Genomic DNA, 26583 nt, shown 5'->3' on the forward strand with positions numbered 1-26583 from the left:
TAATGTGTCACCCCTTACACTCAGTGACGGCGCCAGCCTGATATAAGCAGGGGGGCTACAGATTTTCGTCTCAAATTATCGGGGGCTAACTGGCATGGGCGTAACTTGGGGCCTAACTTTTGGTGGGGGGTGGTCAGAATCCGAAAGTTTCCATCCCATAAAAGTAGTGTCCAAGACTATTTTCCTAAATAGCTGTTACATTTGAGAAATATTAAAAATCGGACTTTACTTCTTTCTTCGTCAGGTCCCAGGAGGATAACAAAAATATCCTTGTAAATTTTAATGTCTGAAAATTTCGGGGGACAAGTGCTTCTCCTTGCTCCCGTCATATTACTCCCATGCTAATACCGACTAAATGATATTTACTTAACATTTTACTACGCTATAATTTTACCAATGACAAATTTTAGTCAGACGCAAAAATAAATCATATGTTAGATCTTGTCCATCTGCTTCAAAAGTACTTTTACGCGCGAATCTTTTATTCCCAATAAAATACCATAATTATATTGTTTTCGTTTCCTAAGCTGTTATTTAATGCAATAATATGTCACAGACATACTACTATTCATAGCAACAGTACTAAGTACACTATAAAAACTACACTCACTCTCATCTCTGAATATACTACAATCACTATTTCTATGTGAAGAGTGCGAATACTTTTTTTTACTGAAATGGGAAAATGAACACCAGCAAGAAACTACAGAGCATTCCCTGACATTCGCTACGAGACTCGGCGGCAAGCAGCCCGGCATCAGCGCTTGTCTTTTCCGGTGAACGGGTTCCGCGGTCGCTAGAGTCGGCTGTTAAAATTACAGTTTTCATATTGTGTACTAACCGTGACTACAGAAGGTGTTGAAAATGATGTCCCTCTGCTGCAACACATTCCTGGCATCTCCGGAGGAAATTGGCATTTACACGTGCAAGTTCGTCTACTGTAATTCTCCCGATTTCTCGTACAATACTCTCTTTTAACTCACGGATGGTGTGCGGATTGTCTTTGTATACTTTATTTTTTAGTTTCCCCAGTTTTCTTTCCACTTTTATTCAGAACTGACCCTGTTACTCTAAACGTTTTACGAGGTTTAATATAGTGGTCCTATGTGGAACGAAACAGAAGGATATTTCGTTGCAAAACGTTGTTGCACTTCTCCACAATTCCTCTTTCCGAAGTAACACTCAACAAGATAAATCCTTTGTTGTAATGTAAACTTTTGTGGTGCCATATTAAGCCACAATCTTCAACATACGGACACGACACAACACACCTTCCGAGGGAGGATTATACTGGCGTCAGTCTGCAACGTCAACAGAAAGAGAAAGAGAGCGAAGGCAGGGAGAGCGAAAAAAAAGACTGTAGCGTGCGACTGTCGCGGACCCGTTCACCGGGAAACACAAGCTCTGACGCCGGACCGCTTGCCGCCGAGTCTCGTAGCAAATGTCAGGGAATGCTCTGTATAATAAGATATATATGCTTATGTGAGCAGATACAAAATTATCTACAAACTTGTTTAAATTTTAAAAATTAGCAAGCTTTTCTCAGTGGATGGAATAGATAGAGCACTCAACCTCTTGTTACCAATTCGATTACGAAGGTATACTTGTTTTGCTGCAAACTAGAAAATGTTCTACCACATCCAGCTGTTTATGAGGTATGCACATTGTAATAACACAAAGGCAAGCACAGAGGATAATCGGGACGACACCTACAGCCTATAGTGGAATGCGAGCCACTTAATGAAATGTGCTTCCACCAGGGATCGAACCCGGGACCACTTGACGGCAGTATTACATATAGACTGCCGGGGTTGGAGGCCCAATTTATTTTAATCTTCCTTGTCTACTCCTTGATTCCTAAACGTCGTATTTCTCCCTTTCGGAAATTTGCAACGATAAAGATATAATGATAAAACCAATGAGAGAACATTGCTAACATGCCATTGCCGATCCGGTACTAGAATGAGAAACTAACAAACAGAAGTGAAACTTGACGGTTCTTTATATGTTGAAGGTCCTCTTACTTATAAAAAATATTTTTTCACCTGTTAGACCTATTCCCAAAATTGTAATTCGATTCATAGGTGTCAATAACACTGCACAACACGAAATTTATCATTTAGATGAAAATGTATGATTGTAATGTATTTGTGCATGACAAAAACGAATCTTCAATTTGTTTCCGTGTATCACTTGTAATTTAGCCAAAAACACAAATTTGTAATTTACATAAGAAACGCATGGTACAATAGCCGAAAGTGTATTTCTCCTGTGTTAGAAAGAATGAATGCTCGAAATTATACATTGGTATGACAGGATAAGATGTTTGCAAGAAGGTTACATGAAATACCGTTGCTTCCTCTGTGAGTGGGACAGTTGGGACAGAGATAATCATTATGTCCTCGCCGCTACTACAGGCATCAAGAACATATCACGCGATCTAATTGAGAAGCCCCAAAATTTGGGATGCGGCAACGAGGAAGAAGCTATTTTAATATAATCAATTAATGAGAATGTATTTCTGCCCCATTACTCATCAAGCTTGGTTTGATGAGAATCTTCGTCAAAGCACTAGGCCGAGAAGGCCAAGCTTTCAGGTACCTCTGGACGAAATTCCCACACTTAAGTGAGGCAAAGGTTAAGGAAGGTGTGTTTGTTTGCACATAGATTAGAGTCGTTTGATTCTACACATTCTGACACAGCAAATGCAGCATGTCAGGCATTAAAGTTGGTGTGTTCTAGATTCTGGGTAATGTCAAAGCACACAAATATGAAGTCACTGTTGGTGACATTGTGCACTGATTTCATATCATGGGGTGCCACATGTACCTCAAATTACACTTTCTGGACTCACATGTGTGCTTTTCCCAAACAAACCTTGGAGCGATCAGTGATGAACATGGGGAAAGGTTGCACCAGGACATTGCTGTGTTTCAAAATACGTTGGAACGGCAGTATGCTTGCTGACTATTGTTGGCCTATCATCAGGGAGATCCCTACAGATATGTACAAGCGTAAATGCTCCACAACGTCATGTTCGTAGGTATTGTTAGTGTGTTTCCTTACTGTACAGTGTATTGAAAGGCTTCACACATACTTGTAGCAATGCATCAGGTGGCTGTCCAATGAAAATGATGCGTGATAGAAGCATACGGTTTTCACACTTCAATTCTGTATCCTTTGTTTAGTCCAAATCACATGATTTCATCTAAAGGACAGAAAATGTCTTCAAATTTGTTGTGCAGTGTAATTATACACATTTATATGTATATGCATATATTCATCATCGCCGTTTGAACCTCCAACCAAACAACAATCTCGCAGCCACTGAATACATCCACCTACGAGGCAGGCAGCAGAGTAGCATGTCAATTTAGGAGCAAGTTTGGCGAATCATAATTGGCCAATTACTTAGTACCAAATAATCAGTAACCATTGTTAATCCAGTCAGATCTACAGGTGCCCCTCCACCACCTTCGATTTTAGAATACACCGTAATAAAGTAACATCGAGATCTTACTAAAGTAGGAAATGGACTTGAACTATGTAACGTCCTTGTCCCAATGGAAGTTTTATAATGGAAATATAAGGAAACTTCTATTCGAAATGCATCTACCGTACTATAAAAATCTGGGGGGCTCCAACGGGGGCTGAGGTCTGTTTTGGGGGCTTCAGCCACCCTAGTCCCCCTGTAGCGCCGTCCCTGCTTACACCCCCATGGATCTGCTGGTGAACAATTTGGGCACACGAATTTCTGAACCTGGCCGTCAGTGGCGTAGCATGAGCATTTCGGATGGGAACGCCAAGTTAGAAGCAAGGATAGGCCTTCTTCTTTTTTTTTTGCTTAAGAGTTTGCTTATGGAATTAGCCGACATATGTATTGTCTATTTAAAATCTCATTGTGTTTATTACATTAAGTCAGACGGGTTCCGATAAAACATGATCCATGCTTGTTTTATCTAGAAAATAAGATGCCTCAGTGTGCAATAAATGCTTGGAGCACTGGTGTTTTATACCATTTTTAATTAGATTGCTCAAGTCAGAAACACCGTACACCATTCGGAGTATTTTGTTCCACACGTAACACATGTGTAGCAAAACAGTATTTTATAATCAAGGAAACCTTTCGGCATGACGCAAGTAATTAAAAAAACCTACCTGAATCACAAGCGCCTCTAGAACAACAGTAGACTTCATTGTTGTGGATGATACAACTATTGATTGATTTGGTTTATTTTACATCACTTTCTACCACTTTTGGCTAATCGCAAATATGAATATGAGTGATGATATTGATGAAGAGACACTCACAAAGAACATGCGTAGGCCGGGATTCGAACCGGAAACCTCTGGCGTCTTAGCGCGCTGTGCAAAACACTCTGACACGAAGGTGGGTGGATGATCCAACAATCGTACACTCTACTGACGTAACAGTGCCTATTAGTAGTAATTCAGAGTTTCAGACCACTGTTTGTTTATTGTATCTTGAGAATGCTGATAAACATTTTAAAATATTTTTGTCAAGAGATCATACGATGTTAAGAGTTTTGAAACGAATGCTAAACATTTCCACTGGCACAATATTAGGCAGTTAGATACTAACGAAAAAATATTTTTTTTAAATAAATAGTTTTGTGGGTTAGGTGGTAGAGCAGCCACAGGCTGAACTTCTACCACAAGGACTTTATCAACTTGTTTGACAAAAACTGTTTTGTTCTTTTAATTTTTAATGCACTTCACTGTTCTTGCAGTGGTCATTAAAGATACGTCAGTCAATATTGCGTATTGAAGCATCACACAGCACGAGCACGAAAAACAGGGTAGAAATTCTACTTCTGTCGTCTGCATCGGAAGTACAGCGCCTTGAATCGGAAGGCAGGAAAGGTCACATGGCCCCTAGAACCAATCAGGTGCTCCGCTCCGTACGCCAGCGTATGGCGAGAGCATTTCGCCCGTGCTGTAGAGATCCAAGCCACAAGCTTTCCCTCCTTCTCTCTGCCTACAGGCAGGCATGGTCCTGTACGCCAAACCTAGCCGGCGTCCGGCAAGCAAAGACATTAGAGAAATGCTACAAGGAGAGCTGTTAGTGGAGCGTAGTAGACGGATCGCGAAAAATAGCTTTTATAATGCCATTATGCTCAAACATGTATATAATTAGTCACGTTTTACTTTATATTTACGCATTTTTAAAATTTTAAATCGGGGAACGCCGGGCGTATGGGCGTATTAGGACGCTACGCTACTGCTGGCCGTGAGCATTGTATACGCTCTGCATCTTCTAATTTGCAAAAGCAGAAAAAAAACGAACTCGTGCTTCAAATCTGTTGCGTTTCTTTCGCTTTACGCTGCAGTTTTTTCCCTGCATCTTTGATTTACAACGGGCAATCATTCACGGTTGAAATCCCATTAAAAGAAATAAAAAGGAGCATGTTTCTCCGTTTGTTAGCACGGCAAGGAAAGGTGGAAAAAAATTTCGACTGCGATAGCTTTGCGTGCGAAAAGGACACACCAAAGGGGCGAAGAAGAAACGCGTTACAGCCACGTTTATATTGTTATCGGCAGGAGCCAAAAGGAAAGGTAGAAAGGCAGACGTGAGTTCCAATTGAGTTCTTTGTCTTCCTATAATTCTAAGTTATCTGAGAATCGCTAGAACAAGCAGATTCGCTGGCAATTAGTTATCGATTCTTGGCAGGCTGCCAGGGCAATAAAAACTCTTAGACTCCTAAGACAGGTTGGGGACAGGCGATTCCCCTTGACACCTGTCTCTTGGGGAAAAAAGGACGAAAGCGAAGTGGATTGTAATTGCACCAGGAATCGACTTTGCATTTTGAACAATACACACCACATTTCGACACTTTAATGAGCTGGAAGGAAGGAGTAATTAAAACTATGAATACAGTGACGCAACGTTGTAGATAATTATTGAACATTAAACCACACACAACCTGCCGAAAGGGTACATGTCTCTAACTTTTATGACTGCTTTAAAAACGTGACAATAGCCATCAGAAAATGAGGGTACTACGAAAGGGGTGGAAACTAGTAGTCGCAAACCTTCCTTCTTCCAGAACTGCGGCGTTGGTCAAAAATTTAAAAGAAATAATATTTAATGATATTTTAGTTGTCATTAGATGAAACGTCACATCAAGTATCTAAACTTACGACCTACCTTACCCACGCACATGTATACCACATGTGTTGGAAAGTTGTTAACCTAGCACATTACAAAGCTAGTGATCCTAGATTTCAATCCTGAGTATGACATGGAAGTTATCTAAATAAACCTTTTCATCAATTCACCACTTATATAGCTGTGTTATACCTTAAGAGTTGCCCTTACTGTGCATAAAGTGGACTTAAAACACCAAATCAATCAATCAATCGATGGCGTAGTTGTAACGCCGTCGCCTTGTAATCAAGGGTGTTCGATGCCCGGTACAGGCACATGACACAGTGGTTGGAATCCCACTTTAAACTGTAGATACAGTGCCGACTAGCCTTTCCGTGCATAAACTGGACTTAAAACAACATATCAAACCTAATGAGGTGTAAAAGCCACTTTAAAAAAATGTGTGTTTGTTTGTATGCGCATACTTAACATACAGCCTGAAGCCTGATGACCATGGAAACATATGGTTCAGATCACGCTTTATACTGAATAGCGTATTTCAATATAAAGTGATTCATGCTTAAGGTAATTACTAAATATATTTCTTGTGCAAAGCAGAATTTCATACATAACTCGGATATTCTATCTCTCAGATCTACTCCATTAAATTTTAGAGCTTTCTTTTGCCAGTTTTATGTCGGCAAAGGAGGGGCAGTAGTTTATATAACGAGCTACAACCAAGACTCAATATTAGAATCTTTGATAAAGGCATGGATTTGTCATTCTACTTGTCTCATCATCTATCTTATCAATACACCCTTCATCCTCATCGTTCCAATTAATCTAGCACGTAGAAAAGCGACCTGCCAAAATATTTTATTGGTTTCTCCCTCCACGTATTTTGTGTTGAATATTCATTTAACTAGTTATTAATTGAAATTAAAATCGTTAATGTAATGTTAATATTACTTATGCTAATTTCAGTGTGTGCTTAGTGCTACCAAAGACTAAGACTGCTTTAGTCTTTGGTTTTGGGGGGCAAAGGATATGTGGGTATGGATTAACACATAATACAAATGTAACGAAAATATTTTTATTAGTACTAATTCCTACCCTTGGAGGAAATAATAGCACATACTTAATACCAGCAGAAATTCTCATTTACAACCTGACAGGATGTAGGTTTATATTTTGTGGTAGCTAGACAAAACATAGTTAGCTATTAATTCATCATGTAGTCAAGGGTCATCTAGGAATTTATCCTTTCTAACCCGTTTCCATGATATGTTATTAAAACGTCTAGAATCAGAAAGATAAATAGAAACAAATTACATTTATCTATATTTACTTAAAGTACTTTTAGTAGTTCAATCATATCTAACTGATGTGTGTGTTTTCAAAATAGTATAGAGAGCAGTAGAAACCTTTTGGTAAACACGACAATTATGGTTGAAATGATGTCAGATATTATTATTTGAAATGAAAACCAGACCAAAGTGTACACAAAGTGCAAACTACTATTTAACTGAACACGTTTTGCCTCTGATTGCGAGCAACATGCCGTCAAAAATCTGACAAGATCAATTTCTGAAGATAATCAAACAAGAATGATAGCTTCCTGTAGATCAGGAAGGGTCGTTCGTTTGTTTCCAGCAACTGCATGTTGCATGTGACCACCATTCTGTATAGGATTCACAATAGGGATATTCGGACGCGCTTTCTTTGAACAACAGTGTACAAGATGTTAAAGTTGTATAAATAATATAAATATTCACATGATATTCGTCTCAAGTAGGAGTGTTTCACTGGAAGAATAAGCAACCCAAGAAGAATGATATCCCTGTTTGATAACATAATTTCTCGTGAAGCTAACTGTTATGGCATTAAAAGTATGATGAAGTAGGTGTTGGGTAAATACTGTTGTCTCGGAATAATGAACCTTCAACGTGAATTGTCTTGGGTTAACTAATTATATTTGAAAGCCTCAAGGATGGACATTAATTGAACTTTGTGCATCTTGTCGATAGCAATTTACTTGGACATTTATTACGCCTGTTTAAATACACTTGCCTGTGACAGTTAGCTAATCGTGACAATGGCATGAGAGAATGAATGATGGAGGAATGAATGGTGTAAAGTAAAAAGAAGCGTGCATGAACATCGTTAAAACTATCATCTGGTATTTCCTGAAAGAAATTCTTTGATCTATTCTTCAGTCTGTTGATTAGCTAGCCAAGTGGTTGGTAACATTCGTTAGCTTAGAAACTATTAGAATCAAGGGTCACTCACCAAAAAGGTTAAGCTGCCCACTTAATAAGATACAACACAAATGTTAACCCCACAGGAAATCGTTTCTGATGCTGCACAGGAACGACAAGAGCATATTCGGCCAGTGATATTTGTACTTAGAGATTTTTCTTATGTATACTTGTAAGCAAGGAGTGCTGGGTTTCGATTCAACTTTAAATCGTAGATTCAGTTCCAATTAACTTGTATGAGAATCAGGAGGATTTGAAACGAATTTTGTTTTCATAAAAAGTACAGGTAAACTCTTTTCTGCCGCGAGGTGTATAATTATCTGTAAGAATAGAATAGAATAGGTTTTTATTTAAGCAGCCGTGTTTCGGTCTCGTGGGCCGATCTTACAACGACAGATACAATGAACTAATAAAAACAAAGAAAGAGAGAAAACATAATGATCAAGATAATAAAATAAAGATAATACAAAGATTATAAAATGATGAAATAATACATTGAATCGAGTTCCTATGGTCATGAAGCAAAATTTTGTTGGATTTATTTGAATAATTTTTAAAATTCACGAATATTGCATTTTGATAATATTAATAAGCATGCAAGCTCACACAAACTAATATATCTCTTGTGCATTATATCCATGATCAAGTGAAGTATTAATTAACGAATTTTGTATGTTCAATTAACTTTCTTTGCTTTTTACTTTACAAGTATGCTTTTCCTGTGGGAAAGGTGTAATAGCAAATGCATTAATTGGTCCTACATAATATGATTACTTATGGTCACCATGAATAAGAACTGGTTAGGGGATTTAAGCTCTCAATCAACTATTCCTGTGCTTCTGCTCTGCAGGAAGTTACAGTTATATCCTTAGGTTGCATGCAAACTTGTAAATTTTTGTGCTTTGTCTGTCTAAGGCTGCAGAGTGATGTATTTTTAATTTACTGTACTGCGTGGTTTTACGTCATTTGTACCAACATAATTTATTACAATAGAAGTTATAAAGGGTTTAAAGAAATGGAAGAATTCAAGAAATCAAAATGTAGATTAGTGATGTGTATACATAAGTAAGTGAAAACGATGGAGAAAATTCGTGCAAATGCTCACATGTACGTCCAGGTAGTTCCTTGCCTTCACAGGCGCACTATATATTAGTGACTTCCATATATTTATATTCTTAATTCGTAAACAACTCGAAGTCAAGATTTCAGGCATTTTTTTTTTAATATTCTATGTTAGATTGATATTCTTGTTCATTTCATTTAACAGCCATGAAGACATTTAAATAAATTTTCTACCTCTCTAGGTTAATGTGGACGATGAGGGTAACGTGTATGAAATAGCAAACATAGTGCAATATTTCATGTGTGGCTATAATAAGTAATACATCTGTCCAAGCAGAAGGTGATATTTCTCTGCAACCACTTGGAGTTTTACTGTAGAATAAAAGTCTTACTGAGGTCCATTAAATAAAATGATACAGTGCGATAAAAATGCCTTTCGGTTCTTAATATGCAACACCGACAACTGAGTACCGTATTTGTTTCACTATTTTCTGACTTCTGCCTTCCAGATGGCGTCGTCACCTTGTAAACTGTAGGTCCAGTTCCGATTAGACATTCCGGGTATAAAGTGACTTAAAAACTCAACAACAAGCTCAAGTTGTTCAAATATTCATAATGTATCCACATTTTTCAGGTGTCCCATAAATGGACCCATAAATAATTTATAATTTGTACTTTCGTTTTTGTTTTTACTCTCTGTCACACTTGGTACACGAAATTATAACGTAAAAATAATAAGGTATGGGAAAGAAATCGAAACTGGAAGTAAGCAACACTTGGAAACAATCCTGACTTTGTAACCTAAGTGGATCCTGTTGTAAGAGTCGGTGGCAAATAGTGGCCATTAACTTAATGAAACTGCTTAAATAAACACGCGGTTCAAATGAGGAAAGAATTTGCCGTTGCAGCAGGCGAAACAGAGAGCAAATAGAAGGGGCACAAAGCAAATTCGTTCTTCTACTTTTTTACTGGGATTCGTTTGGATTTTTTTTTTTTTACTTTTTGGATCATAACCTACCACCCCCTCCCCACACTTTTCTTTCAGTTCAGTAGGTAATTATTAAAGGTTTCACACTTGTCCAAGACTTCTTTATTTGCATCTTGACAAAATTTTAGATTTAGATTTTTGAGTTCGTTATTGCTGGAGACTAAGTCAAATGTTTACTTCAACATTTCAAGTGCTGTGACATTCGTATGGAAAACTCACATGTAACTTTCAAGTTGTCGAATTGCACTTGTACAAGACAGCATGCTTGATTATTTGCTACGTTAAGTTCATTAGTTTCAGTGCACGATAACCTCAAATAGCTTGTTTCTTTACTCTTTTTAAGAAGAGAATTATTACAGTTACTATAGCCAAATCCTTAACCTTTCTCAATGTATTGTATGTAGACCAGCCATACCTTTATGTCAATGTGTATCAGAACAATGTATCTCAAAGCACAAGAGAGAATAGTTGGAATAACAATTAAAGTGCTTTCTGTATATCGTCGTATTAGATCCAAAGGGACGTAACTCCACATAATGTATTCTCTGGAGTTTGTCTGACTATTAAAAGAGTCTTAATTGAAGATTCGTGACTCCACTTTACTGCTAAGGATTAGAAGTGGATATAAGTCGATATGACTCCAAACAGAGTTCTTGGGACGAGTTTGTTTAAACAAAACTGAAAACCGCATTTTTGAAGTTACGTTTCTCTTGTTCTCACACGGCGATGTGATAGGGCCTACCAGATATGTCAGAAGATATTCTCTATTTCAACATGTTATTGTAGAGACATAGTTTCTCTGCCAAAAAACTGTAAACTCAAGTAGGTTGGTACTGTGGGCATTTTCACCTTCGAACTGTTCAAAGGAGGAGATGGAACGTTGAAGGAAACCCAGGACTACCTGTTGAGTTCTGCTAAACCCTTGGGAGAGGTATCTTGCTCGCAAGCAGGTTGACTTGGAGGAAAGGCTAGGAATTAGAAGGATGGACATATCATTCGTCGCCATCTGTCACGGAGAATGAAGACAAGAGAACAACGTTGCATGAAACTCGATACGAGGGATGTGTGTGTGGAGAAAACAAGAAAGGAAAGAGAGAAAGACATGGCTTTTCGGTTTTGCCTGCAAGCGGTTGGCGAGGAACAAAGACGGGGAATCGGTAGTGCAGTTAATTTTGAACCTTGAATGGTTTGGAAGGGGGATGAATAGTGTGTATGGGTTGGAGTTCGTTCTCGAACTGATACCATCTCCCTGTACAACGATGCTTAGTGATTAGGGAGTGACATCTCTTACTCACCGGCGAAGGAAGCTGCTTAGAAAAGAGATGTCCACACTGGCAAGTGTCAGGATAGAAAATTAGAGGACGCCCTTTTTCCAGAGAGGCATTTGCCTCTCGCATCCCGTCCATTATAGACTGTGGTCGTAACATGTGACGAATAAAAAACCTAAAAAATACTCACTGACCATTTTCTTGTCTCTCCCTTTTCTGACTTTCTGTGATCTTGATATTGAGTATTTACTGTTAACCTTCAACTTGGGACCAGTTTTTAAATTACATTGTCCAATAAAAGAAAAACGAAATTATACTGTCCAAGTGGAACATCAATCCTTTACGCCTTTTTGAACTTTATCCTTATCTTCGCTCCACATAAAACTGAAAGGAGGAATTGTATTGTTGATGATTCAAAAGCGTTTGAAAACATATTTCGATTGATATCCAGTTAGAAGTAATTAATTGTGAATGGATGATAAAGGTTGTTGCCGCCTCTCTAGAAAATGACATTCTACAACTCTCCTAGAATATACAAAGTCGCAAAATCGTACCATTACTTGGGGCATGCATATTTCGTTTTTGACGAAAAAACGAAATTTGAAAAAACACATTGTAGTGTTAATTTTTAATGTTTTTGAAAGGTGTGAGATGCATTTTGTGACCATGTTTTGTCACGAAATAATGCGAAATGAACTGCAAAAAAAGAAATTAACTCTTAAACACGAAATTTAGGGTTTATTCACCGACGCGACACCTTCTAAGGTCTGAATTATCCTGAGAGTTATGCAATTCCCGGAAAATTGATTAATTCTGCTGTTAATATTGGAGAAACAAAAATTGACTCCTTTACACAGAAATAAACTTAATACTCGGATAACTACATAAATGGGCTATTAGAAGTGAAATGTTAATTCTGTGGAATAAGTGTAGTTTTTAAATCAAATTTAGGATTATATTCACAATTTTAAAACCAAAATGTCATTTTATATAGCATTTTTTATGTGATTATTCACCGCTATAACACCGATATTTTATTTTATTTACCGCTTTTGAACCCGAAATTGACTCAATTTTTATACCGAAATTTTGCTTTTTTATTTACCGAAAATATGTGCCTCTAACCATTACTAAACAATTTCGGCGAAAGTGATTGATTGATTTAGTTTATTTTACTTCGTTTTTCTGTCAAGTTTAACTAATCGCGAGGATGAGGATGAATGGTGATACGATGAAAGAGATGAAGGGAAAATCTCAAACATATATTGACAACACACAACAAAGTCTCATAGAAGATTATGCTGGCCATGGGTCCAGACGCCAGAGCCCCGTTATTCTGCAAAATGCTGTCCAGGATGTTCTACGTGGAAGTGAGGTTGGCATTTGAGTGTTTCCAAAAAGGGTCACCCATTGCACCCCAAAAGCGAAATACATTGGCAAATCTAGTTATATCTTAAGAATCTAGTGATTATGAATGTGGGTGGTAAAAGAATCCTCACTCTATGTGTCACGTCATCAATTTCACCTGAATAAAATTCATTCTCACAGTCGCGATTAACCAAAAGTGTCAGACAAGCTAGACAAAACCACAAAATACTATGAAATATGAAATTCAGTAGTAATTCGTGTGATACAAACCTTATTCTCCTATATTTCAGTGGAACCTAAAGGTTGAGAATATCCATAACTACTTTTAGCAAGATCGTTGTGTCTTCGAATAAAGCCTAAGACGTGATGTTGTTACTACTTTTAATTACCAGTAATTAAACTGATCAGAATTTACGATTAGTATCGTTGGACGTTCCCATGAGCTAATTATTACTGCATTGTTTTGCTGATTGCCACACTATAATTTCTGCGTCAATTGGCAGTAATTTCGGTTCATAAATTAACGTGTTTTGTTAACATTATACAAGTTGTTATTGATTCTAGAAGTTGATTTTCCCCTCTGGGATTTCCACTGTATTTAATGTAGATGAGAAAACAATTTTCAATAAAAAGAAAAACGCTCACAGGTATATATTTTTGCTGAAATTCAAATACACAAATTTAAACAAACTTCTCCAAAACCTTTACATGTGGCTATAATATATGTGTTTGTAGATGTACACATTCGTACACGCAAAGCGACAGGTGATAATCAGAGTAATATTGGATGTTTGTTATACCAGCGGCAGTCAATATTTGTGGGAGGTTTTGAAAAATATTAAAAAAACAAACAAACAGAAACCCATACACGTAGCAGTTTGTTCCGTCCCCGTCTATATTAAACCTGTTCTGACTCATAATTATGGTTAATTGAGTTGCTTTGTAAACAAAAGTACACGAAATAGTTGAGTTGTAAAATATTCAAATTAATTATTATTTGCGGCGAGGCTTAAACATCACATTAAATGCCGTTCTTGGTGCACAAAACAAATATTTTGTATACAACGATAACAGGATATAAACCTATTCCTGTTTTCATTTGGCGTTGCTTAATTTACTACCTATTTACATGCATCTAATTAATTTACTGTTTATTTTCTATGTATATACCTATGATGATGTTCATTATATTACTGTATTTCATGCATATCTGATATCTATGTTGAATGGTTAAACTGTGGACTTGTACATATTAGGGAAGCAATAGGTTGAAATACTACACTCCAGTTCTCAATGCTTTGAGAGTAATAATCAGACAAACTGATATAGAGAGGTAGTTTTCTTTTTAAACTTATCAATGAAAGAGAAGAAACCTTAAGTATTACTCAGTTGAGTATTAATTTTCATGATGACCATCTGTATTACTGGAATGTTGCAACTAAACTCCATGCTAATATTCAGATTCTAATACGGTATCATTATTTTTCTCTTCTTCGTTGCAGAAGATGCCAACAAACCAAATCTGCCAGACAATCTTTTTTCAGTGGGTAAGTACATGTATCTAATTCGTACCTATTTTGATATTATTAGTCAGTGTTGATCAAGGGTATATCGAGAAAGCTAGAAGGTCACAGTTCTTATAAGGGCTTCCCAATTCCACATTTCCCATAATACAATAGAGTGGTATTGTGAAAGAGATCAACGCGTTCTTAAAATGATTGAAATGGAGAGTCGAGATTTTGTGATGATTAATGTTGAACAAGTAAATTTGAGTAAATTTTGAATTTGAAAATGCAGGTGCTAACAACAGTTTGAAAGCAAACATATGGCAAGACGCAAGTTACAATAAAAATAGAACAGATGATCAGTTTATGTATGTAACTTGGATCAAAACTTGTGGTATGTTAACAGTTAAAACTGAAGACAGTGAGTGAACATTGATACAAGTATAGAAAAAACATTTGACGTTACAGTGTAGCTAGTTGGACTGATCTGCCTAGTTACACGCTTGAATAGTAGTTTGGGTAATAAATAATTTATCTTTTCAATTGCGCATTTTTGTCCAAGCTGCAGTTCGAAGAATGAAAGAAATCATTATTTTCTGTATTACTATTTTTACTATTAACGGCATGCAGTATTAATTAATATTAATGAGTTCGCCATTGCAATAATTATTAATTAATTAATTAATTAATATTAATGAGTTCGCCATTGCATTGGCGTAGGGATGTGACGACCTCATCGCCCAGTGACTTGTTCACTGCAGTTGGTCAACCAACAGAGTGAAATGGTCAACATTTTGCTCTGTTCGGATTTACAGAGCTGTCCTGTCATAGCTCTATGAGCGTCCCACAATCGGCAGAAGAGGGTATAGTTGGTGGACTACAATGTGATCCTCCCAGCTAGATCCGAGCGATCGGCTGACCAACGACAGGTTCAGTCCTCCATTCATATTGGAGGTTAGGCGTACAGCTGACAACTCTGCACTGTAAAAAGACATGTCAAGAAACAGCAATATGAGGCCATGGATGTTCCCCAGGTAAAATATTCCGGAGGTAAAATAGTCCCCCATTCGGATCTCCGAGTGGGGACTACTTTGGGAGGTCCCTGGACTAAGGATAAGATCTACATTAGGAATAAGGATATCAAATTAGGCACCTGGAATGTTCTGAGCCTTTACCGGACTGGGGCATTTCAGTGTACAGTTAATGAGATAGTTAAGTATAAATTAGATGTAGTAGCTGTCCAGGAAGTTAGGTGGCCAGGAGAAGGGAATTGTAAAACTAAAAATTATACTTTTTTCTATGGTGGTACTGAAAATCATAATTTTGGAACAGGCTTTTTCATAAATAATAGAATTATCTCGGCTCTTAAAACAGTAGAATTTATTAATGATAGGATATCATATGCAGTTTTACAGGGTAGGTGGTGTAAAATTATTTTAATAAACATACATGCTCCAACGGAAGATAAAGATGATTTTTATATAGAGTTAGAACAGGTCTTTGATAAATTTTCTCAGTATGATATGAAAATTCTGTTAGGTGACTGTAATGCAGATTGGCAAAGAAGAGACATTTAAACCCACGATTGGTAAAGAAAGTCTTCATGAATTAAGTAATGATAATGATATAAGATTGATTACTTTTGCAACCTCAAAGAATTTAATTGTGAAAAGTACCACTTTTAAACATAAAGATATCCATAAATATACCTGGTCTTCTCCAGATGGTAAAACTCATAATCAGATGGATCATATTCTCATTGATAAGAGAAGGCATTCTAGTATAATTGACGTTCGTACACATAAAGGTTCTGACTGTGCCAGCGACCATTATTTAGTAATTGCTAAATTAAGAGAAAGACTCGCAGTGATAAGCAACAAAATCTAAAAGTAATAAAATTTAATACAGGAAAATTTGCTGATGAAAGAATTAAGAAAGATTACCAAATTAAACTGTCAAATAGATTTGATGTTTTGCAGGAATTAAATGATGATGAAAATATAAATGAAACATATGTAAATAAGAATTGGAAGCACATACCTAATGCAATAGAATCAGCAGCTAAAGAAAGTATAGGATACCATAAACCAAGAAAAAGTAAGCCATGGTTTGATAATGAATGTCATAATCTAATAGAAATAAGAAATCAGGCTAGACTTAGGTGGTTAAATAACTCCGATGATACAAATCTAAGCAATTATAATATAATAAAGCGAGAAGTTAACCGCACGTTCAGAAGTAAGAAAAGAGATTACTTGAAAAGCAAAATTAACGAAATTGAAACAAACAGCAAAAACAAAAATATCAGAGATTTATATAAAGGTGTAAATGAATTTAGAAAGGGGTGGCAACCTAAAGTAAACTTGATAAATGATAAAGACTGTGATTTTCTAGCTGACCCAAGTGATATTCTAGATAGATGGAAGAACTACTTTAATGACCTTTTAAATGTTCATGTAGGAGATAAATCAGAAGTAAATGAAGTGCACACAGCAGTACCTTTTGTTCCAGAACCTAACTTGACTGAAGTTAAAGATGCTATTAAAAGGCTAAAGAATAACAAAGCACCTGGCATTGATCTAATACCAGCTGAGTTAATTAAATATGGTGGAAATTCGTTAATATGTCAAATTCATAAATTAATTTGTTTAATGTGGAATAAAGAAGAAATACCTTAACAGTGGAAAGAATCCATAATTGTTCCTGTGTTTAAAAAAGGTGATAAAATGAACTGCAATAATTACCGTGAAATTTCTCTACTCTCAATAACATATAAAATATTATCTAACATTATTTTAACAAGACAACCCCATATGTTAATGAAATTATAGGTGATTTTCAATGTGGATTTAAACGTAACAGATCAACTACAGATCAAATTTTTCACATCAGACAAACACTTGAAAAAGTGGGAATATAATCAAAATGTCCATCAGCTATTCATTGATTTAAAAAAAGCATATGGTTCGGTCAAAAGATATAAATTATATAATATATTAGTAGAGTTTGGAATACCTAAGAAGCTTGTTAGTATGATAAAAGTATGCACTAGTGAAACAGAAAGTAAAATTCGTGTGGGTATTAATATGTCTGACAAATTTACAATTCATGATGGGTTAAAACAAGGAGATGCATTATCTCCATTGCCCTTTCATTTTGCCTTAGAATATGCTGTTAGGAAGGTAAAAGAAACTAAAGAGGGACTAAAATTAAATGGTGTGACTCAGTTGTTAGCATATGCAGATGATGTAGACTTACTGGGGGATGATGTGAATACAATTAAGAATAATGCTAAAATATTTTTCAAAACTGCTAAAGAGATAGGTATGGAAGTTAACAAAGAGAAAACTAAATATATGCTTACAGGCCGAAACCAAGTGTTAGGTAATAATCAAAATCTAATTATTGATAACAACTCGTTTGAACCAGTTTCCAAATTCAAATACTTAGGAGTAATATTAACAAATGAAAATTATATTAAAGAGGAAATAAAAAGTAGGCTTAATTCAGGAAATGCATGTTACTTCTCTCTTCATAAACTTTTGTCTTGTCGTTTAATATCTAAGAAACTAAAAGTTAAAATATACAAAACAGTAATTTTGCCTGTAGTATTATATGGGTGTGAAACTTGGTCCCTTACATTGAAAGAGGAACACAAATTGAGAGTATTTGAAAATAAGATCCTTAGGAAAATCTTTGGACCTAAAAGGGATGAGGAGACAGGTGAGTGGTGAAGGTTACATAATTTAGAACTACATAATTTGTATTCATGTCCAGATATTATTAGAATAATTAAATCAAGAAGACTTAGGTGGGCAGGCCATGTGGCACGAATGGGAGAGGAAAGAGGAGTTCACAGGATTCTTGTTGGGAAACCTGATGGTAAGAGACCTGTAGGAAGGCCAAGACGAAGATGGAGGGACAACGTTGAGATGGACCTAAAGGAAATCGGTAGAGATGGAAAAGAGTATATAGATCTTGCTCAAGATATTGACAGATGGAAGGCCTGTGTTGCTGCAGCCATGAACCTTCGGGTTTAAGAAGGCTAGAGAGTTAGTTAGTTAGTTAGCTAGTGAGATCAGCATGTCTTGTCATTAATATAATCGGTATACAGTGTATTGCGTTTGTCGGAAATTGTGATAAATGAATCCGTTTACATCTTCATACTTCACTAGCCTAAATAAATAAATAAATAAATAAATAAAGTGAATGAAGAAATTTAAACCGACCAAAGTATCGCTTATAACTGGCAATCATCACTCCTGCGGTTGGCTTCCAAGTACCCAGTTCATTCGCTGTAAATATGTGCGTCTATACACACACATATATATAATCAGATTTATGACCACTACCTTGTTTCGTTCCTCAACCCTTCTCGCCAATTGTAAGGCGTTGAGCACCTCAAAGTAGACCTTCAATTCATTCGTAGGTTTATTATGATGAAACCCGAGAGCACTTTTATATCGTTGCTATGGCAACAGCTTTCCAGACGAAGTATCATTTGGGTCCTCATCTGCATGTTATGTTAAATTTTGTGACGGTAATCATGCAAGATGGATGAGTAATATCATCATTAATGTTACGCGGTTGTGGTATTAGCACTGTCTGCCGCATACACGATATTGTCATAATGTTTCATCGTGGTGCACTAAGATGCATCATATATCTGATCTATCCTGCAGATTTGTGGGAGCTCCAAGTACAACAGCCTAAGAAAAACGGTATTTGGCTTAAATCAGACGAGGTTATCTACCTTAATATGATGACATATATAGCTCCAAGTCATCTTTCTCCTTAAACCCATGAATTTTACGGCTGGTTAATAGTTATGTTAAAGCAGCGAAGATTGTTTCATCCTAAATGAATGTTTAGCTTTCTCAAGCACGTCTCAAAGGTGAGATATGGACATAAAGTCCATCGGAAAACGCCTCGTAAGAGTACATCAGCGTTACATGTAATTTGCACACCTGGTTTGATTAGCGTGAAGATTTCTAAGAGAAATATGATGCCTGTAGTGCCTATTATCTTACTCTAAATGTCATTATATAGCAAGCGATGGAGAATATGGAGACCTGACAATCACAGAAGAGATATATCTTGTTTGAAATTAATTATAACCTTAAGCATACTTGTGTCAGACAAGTAAACGGTATTTTATTACTATAATTACGGATGCAAAATAACATAATGATTATTTGTCATTGTAATCAGTACCTAAGCTGTATTCACACCAAGGGAAAAGTGGTTAACATCGAAGTTTAGTTTTTCAGTTACAGTACCTTCAAACTTACGATTCTTGAGGATGCATTTTAGTACACTTAGTTCAATGTTCTTCCCTGTATTGTACATATTTTAAGAGATTGATTTTTTTCAATGCATTTTCTATATTGTCCTACTTGTTATAATGTACATGTAAAAGTCCAAAATCTTTTTCTGTACCATTCGGGATTATGCATTTTCATATTATACTGTCACAGGCATTTCTGGATTGAAACCAATGTACTGAAAGTCAATGAGTTTATTACAACCCAGAACTGCCCGTAACTGTACAAAACACTTCCTTTAAGATCATTGAATGTATATTTCCCCATATTTCCAGCACCATATACAATTATCATCTCTTCTTAACAGGATAACTATATAGTTTTATTCTTCATATTCTATGTATTTTGAAAGTTTACGAAATGTACTCCACAAAAATGTGTTTATGTAATTAATGAAGCATACATTATATATAGATAGAACTAAATGAGCCTCACAAAAACATAATGAAAAAAACTTAGTCTGGGTAGAGACTAAATTTGAGAATTAGTGTTCATAAAACGTTGATGAAGTAAGGAGATAAATCAGAGGAGATTATTTGTGAGGATCACTACATCAATAACATAAAAATAGAAACAAAGTTTTCTTTTTGTTGTAAAGTGAGAAACAATTAACATATTTCGTGAGTAAAATCTTATCACAAGACTTCTTTTGTGTGTCAGACTGAACAAGTGTTCAGTTAATAATTTATTTCACGCAAATTATCAAATAAGATAAGCAACATATGCAGACAAATGAATAATTACGATGGAGAAACCCCGCGATGACGACGAATTATCTGTTCATGTTATTTATTTCTTTTTTGAACAAATGATGCCACAGAACATTGTTCCATTGAGGCATACATGCATTTTGTGCATTACATATATTTGTGCATAACATAAATTGTTTTACTAATTACTATACAGACGAACCCCTCACTCCTTTCTCCACTGACCCAGTAAGTCTCTTTTGTATGATTGAAGTGACATACTGTTTATATCAACCCTCGGATCATTTGCTACCACTTCATTATAATTTTTACCCATTATCCACATCGGAGATATCTTTACATGGTTTGTTCTAGATTTTGGCACATGGAACAACCCGTGTTTCGTTCGGGTTCTTATTTGAGGTACACGATATTGTAATGCAGATACTAACCCCATAGAATCTATTTTGTTATTTACAATTTTATATAGCATGCTCATAAAATTTAGATTAAACCTTTCTTAAATTTTCGATGTTAAACTGCGATACAAGCTCAGAGTACGGAGTGAATTTAGGGTACACTTTGTCGTCTTCTTTGTATTTTACCTACCGCAAGAATTTGGACTGAATCATCTCTATTTCTCTCATATGTTTTATGTCCAAAGGCTACCATATTACGGATGCATATTCTATGAGTGAGCGTACTAGGGAGACATACAAAGTTATTAATATTGATGTATTTTCCTGATCTTTCCTACATGTTTTTATGAATCCTAATTTCTTATACGATTGGTTAATGATATGATGGATATGCTCTTTAAAACATAGATTTGCGTCGTATGTGACACCAAGATCCGTGAATTTAGTAACCCTAGTTATTTGTTTTCCTCCTATCTGGTACTGAAAGTTTCTTATTGTTTGAGCGTTTGTTATATACATTGCCTGACATTTATCAAGATTAAATGAGAGTCTATTATTTTTGCTCCATTGTAGTAATCTATTTACGTCTTCCTGCAAGTCAAGGTTGTCTTCGTCAGAGCAAATTGTTCTAAATATTTTTATGCTGTTTCCAATAGGAAATTATTGTTTTAATTATGGTGTTAGACTGAAAGAATGCATTTCTGGCAACTTTGAATTCGTCGTTCCTATTTTGCACACAGAATAAATCCTACATCATCGACACAACGTCACTGAGAGAAATAACTATTTGGAAAAGATTTCAAGTCAATTTATTTATTTATTTATTTATTTATTTATTATCCTGCGCACAACAGGCATCTGCCCTTTTACAGTGCACAGTAAATGTCTTACATAGGATTTATACACATCAAAATAATATTTGTACACATTTCAGATATAAAAAAAAAAAAGGGGTGTAAGGGGTGACCTTTTACGTAGGCGCCCAAAAGTCAACCTCACTTCCACGTAGTGCACCCTGGACTAAAGACTAACGAGGCTCTGGCGACTGGCACTATGGCCAGTATAATTTTGTGTGTGTTGTCCTGTTTGTTGTCCTTGTGTGTGCTGAGTGCCCGTTTACGGCCTCAGCTTTTAACAGAAGTCAGAACATTTTAACATTTTTAGTTATGCAACGCTAGAGTTGTTATTTGTAATGATAAGGGGCTGGCCCCCGTATAATGTGACGGGAGCAAAATAGCCTAAGTGCTGACGCTCCCAAAATTTTAAATTCAATATCAATATCCATAGATATAAAAAAATACATATAGAGGTTATATATATCGTCCTTAAACATTACCGTGGATAAGAAATGAATCAAACCTTACACAATTACATTCATATATGTATGGATATATATATACACACATAAAGAAGGTAAAAATAATAATAATAGTAATAATAATAATAAAAAATAATACAAAATTAAGTAAGAATGTTGTCCATAAAATAGCGTTTATACTTAGAAAATTTAGCAAATATGTCCAAGTGTATGCCCCTCTCTAACCATTCATTATACAAGCTACACATTCTTCGCAGGGGAGCCATTTCTGCGGATTTTGTACGGGTGCGGGAAATTGCAAGGAGTTGCTTTCTTGATCGCAACTTTGGATGGGGGACATAGAAAGCTATTTTTGAAAGCAGAGAGGAAGAATCCAATTTGTCGTTAAGAAGTTTGAAAAGAAAAAGGAGCTGATGTATGGTTATTCTGTTTGCAAGGGAGGTAATGTGTAATTTAATTAGCAATTCGTTATAAGGTGTCATCTTTGGATATGCACCATCTATCCTAAAAACTATATAGCGAGTGAACTTATTTTGAACTTTTTCAATAAGATCTATTTGTTTACTGGTTTGTGGACTCCACACTATAGATGCGTATTCTAATTTGGGCCTAACATATAGGTCAAATAATGATAACAACGCTTTATTTTCATTGAATTATTTTGCAGTTCTCATAATGAACCCCAGTTTTCTATGCGCGTCATTAACAGTCTTTGTGATATGTAACTGAAACGATAATTTATCATCGAACACTACATCAAGATCTGTTATTGAGTTTGCCATGTCTATTTGTGTGTGTGCTATTTCGTACTTATATTGTATTGGGGATTTCAATCGGGTAAATGTTACGGCCCTGCATTTCTTATGGTTAGATTAACTTTATTTGCTTTACACCATGCGTTGAGATTTTCGATATCCTCTTGTAATTTAATGGAATCATCTTCATTGTGAATGCTCCTATAGCTTTGGAAGTTCGTTGGTGTTGTGCGATGACTACCCCCCATGCATGTAATCAGTGTTTGGAAATAGCAAGTCCCTTTGGTCGAGCAACAGTAACTGTAACTCACTTTTTACGAGTAATTAGTAACGACCTTTAAAGTTACTTGTACAGTTACTTTATGTTTTTGCATGGAAGGAAATTAACTTCAGCCAGACTCATCAATATCTTGAAGTAAGTATTCGCTTCAGAGAATTGGCGATTTGATTATTAAAATTGTGATGAGAATATATATTTATCGCCAATATCGGAATTGCACATGTGCCCCAGGCGTATTCATTTTGGAACACGTAGGATAGGCTATAAGAGTAAGAAATCTCCGGCACTTATCCTGAACATTCCACAGCTTCTTGTTTCAATAGTAATCAGCGAAATCATGGTTAGGTCATAAAATTTTAATGTTCATTTCAAGTATAAAAGTGTTTCACTTTGAATTTTGGTACCTCTAATATTATATTTGAAAACATATGAGGTTTGTTAATATAAACTTAATTACAAGGGAATGTCAAAGGAAAACCTTAATTTGTTTTTGTTTCGTATCTAGTAGGTTTCTGTATGTAAGGGTTGCACAAGTTTGCTGCATTTTAGCACAGACCTATTTCTGTTCTATATATATATTTTGAACTTTGAGTTAGTGCCTGCATACCTTAAGAAGAATAAGTCTTTGGGGTCCACGTGAAGTCACTTATGAGCCTCTGCGAAGGCCTTTCCACCCATCTGCCTGCGAACTGAGACCATTGTCGAAATTTCTCCTCCATTAGTAAACTTGCTGGTGTGGTAAGCATGCACAAATATATTGAATCTCTTCATTTGCCGAGAGATATCTGTAAGTTTTAGGCTGACAGGGGCAAGAAACCACTCATCTTCACTGGTGCAAGCGTGTATAGGAGGCGTCATCTTTAAAATAATAAAAATGGGGTTTTGAAGCTCACTTGATTAGTGTTGCAGCCTTGAGGTCGTTTTGTAACAGTTGATACTTCATGCAAAATTTGAGCAGTATACAGTCTGTCCTACAATTTTATTGGACTTTTAAGGTTTTCATTTGACTCTTCTAATAAAATCAATGTTAATTTTGTGTGATCATAGATAGAAGGAACAGCTTGTTACATACATGATGCTATTCGAGTTATGTGTAGAAGAAAGTAACTTATTTGCTTCTTAAACTAAGGTTGATATAACTGAAATACTTTTTGGGTGAAGTAATAGTGATTCAGTTACTACTGAAAGTGAGTTTCAAAACACTGATATATTTGAGTGTATATATAACCACACATTGAAAAGTTTCCCAGGAGGCAAGACCTACAAACCGGATATCGTGAGAGATGAGGAGGTAGATATTCTGGAGGAAGAAGTACTTGCAGAGGAAGTGAGGGCGCCGGAGTGTAATTGAATACCAAGTATTTGTTATTGTTGCAAAGTTTGAGGCACCTCGATCCTCCGGGTGTTTACAGTTACCCTCGATCCCCTCGCTTGATCAGCACTCTTCGGCCTTTGGAAATTTGTGAAGTTTATTAATATTTACGCACTTTGAATCGCTTCGGTCAATATGGCGCCCGAAATCCAAGAGGCTGGGAATTGGTTTGCACGCGTTTCCCGCCAACTCGTTGTCCAAACATGCTCTTGACTTAAGGCGGAAGGAAAAGGAAAGAAAGACAAACTGCTCTTCAGAGCGTATCCGTTATGTTATGGAAACACAGCCTCTGCCTGCACTAAAATAACGATTGCCTCTAGGTATCTACCTCCTCATTCCGATGTTCCTGCAGTTTTGAATCTAGAATTCGTGCTAGTAATGAGCTAGTCCCTTAGGCTGAACGCCAATGTGGTTGCTTCAAAATACACACTTTTTTCCTTCAAAGAACCCATAGACCTTTGTGGCGGAGTAGTTAGCGTAGCAGACTTGTTCTCTTTCATCAAATTCATCATCCATCTTCATCACGATTAATCCAAGAGGTAGAAAATCGAATTAACCAAATGCACACACACACACACACACAATCTAGCATAACCTACCCTACATATATACTGTGTGTGTGTGTGTGTGTGTCTGTATACACACACACATATATACACACACTATTCAAGTATATACAAACACACACACACTATACAACTCTGTCCCCAGCTTGTGCAGTTTGTTGCAATAATTATTTGATATTAAATAAAGAGATCGGCAAATGCTACTTAACACAAGACTCTATTCACCATTTCACTAAAATCACCATGTTAACCAGGCACAAGACAGAACATTGGTATTGAATATAGTGACCAGAAAGTTCATCGTTCTTTACGGATTACACAAAAATAGAAAATAACAATATATATAATCGCAAAATGTATTTTTATTAAAGGACTATTGCAACATTATATTTCGCTAGTGAAGTTCAAGATTCAAATTACGGCGTAAGTGTTCTCAGTTAATTAATTCCATGGTATCATCACTCATCCTCATCATCGCGATTAGTCAAAAGTGTCAGAAAATCGGCGTTGAGTAACAAAAGCATGCACTCTTCCCCACCCCTACACACATACACGTATGTGGGTATTTGCGGAAACAAAGAGCTGGCATGAAAATGCTAAGTCTATTTGTGTTGTCTGTGTTCTATTTCATCTTTACTGTTGAATTGAAAAGCATTTTAATTATTATAGAAGCCCAATCTTTCTTGCTACATTTGAAACTTAATGTATACACATTTTTTATTTGTAATTTTAATATTTTATGTCTCTTTTCTTACTGATTGTTTACGACAACGAGGATTATGATGAGAAACAATTGATGAAGGGACATTCACAAAGAAATTAATTAACTAATGCGAAACTCGAACCCAAAATTACGATGGCGAGATTGTGAACCGACCACTGAATGCACTCGCCCAACAGGGTGAAGCAACATAATATGAGAGGTTCAGTATACAAGTTGCGTAACGTAACTTTTCATGAAAATTGAGTTACATGTATAACTTCGAAGTGTGAAGAAGCATGTATCTACTGAGTTTCACATTCTTGCTCATAGAGGCACAACTGTGTTTGTGCTCCAGTAGCTAAACATAATACTAAGCTATCTAAATGTGCCTTTTTCTCAAATCTTGAGTTTAGCTTGAGTTTGTGTTTTAAGTCCACTTTATGCACAGTAAGGCAAATAGGGACTGGACCTACAGTTTAAAGTGGGATCCGAACCACTATGTGCCTCCACCGGGAATCGAACCCCTTTTTCTCAAATCTGTATTGAATAGAGTTACTCCACATGTGCTCTGAAACCTCTCGTATATCTCTAGCTGTTCA

The sequence above is a fragment of the Lepisma saccharinum genome, chromosome 2, assembly GCF_977018435.1.
Source record: "Lepisma saccharinum chromosome 2, izLepSacc3.1, whole genome shotgun sequence".
Taxonomy (NCBI): domain Eukaryota; kingdom Metazoa; phylum Arthropoda; class Insecta; order Zygentoma; family Lepismatidae; genus Lepisma; species Lepisma saccharinum.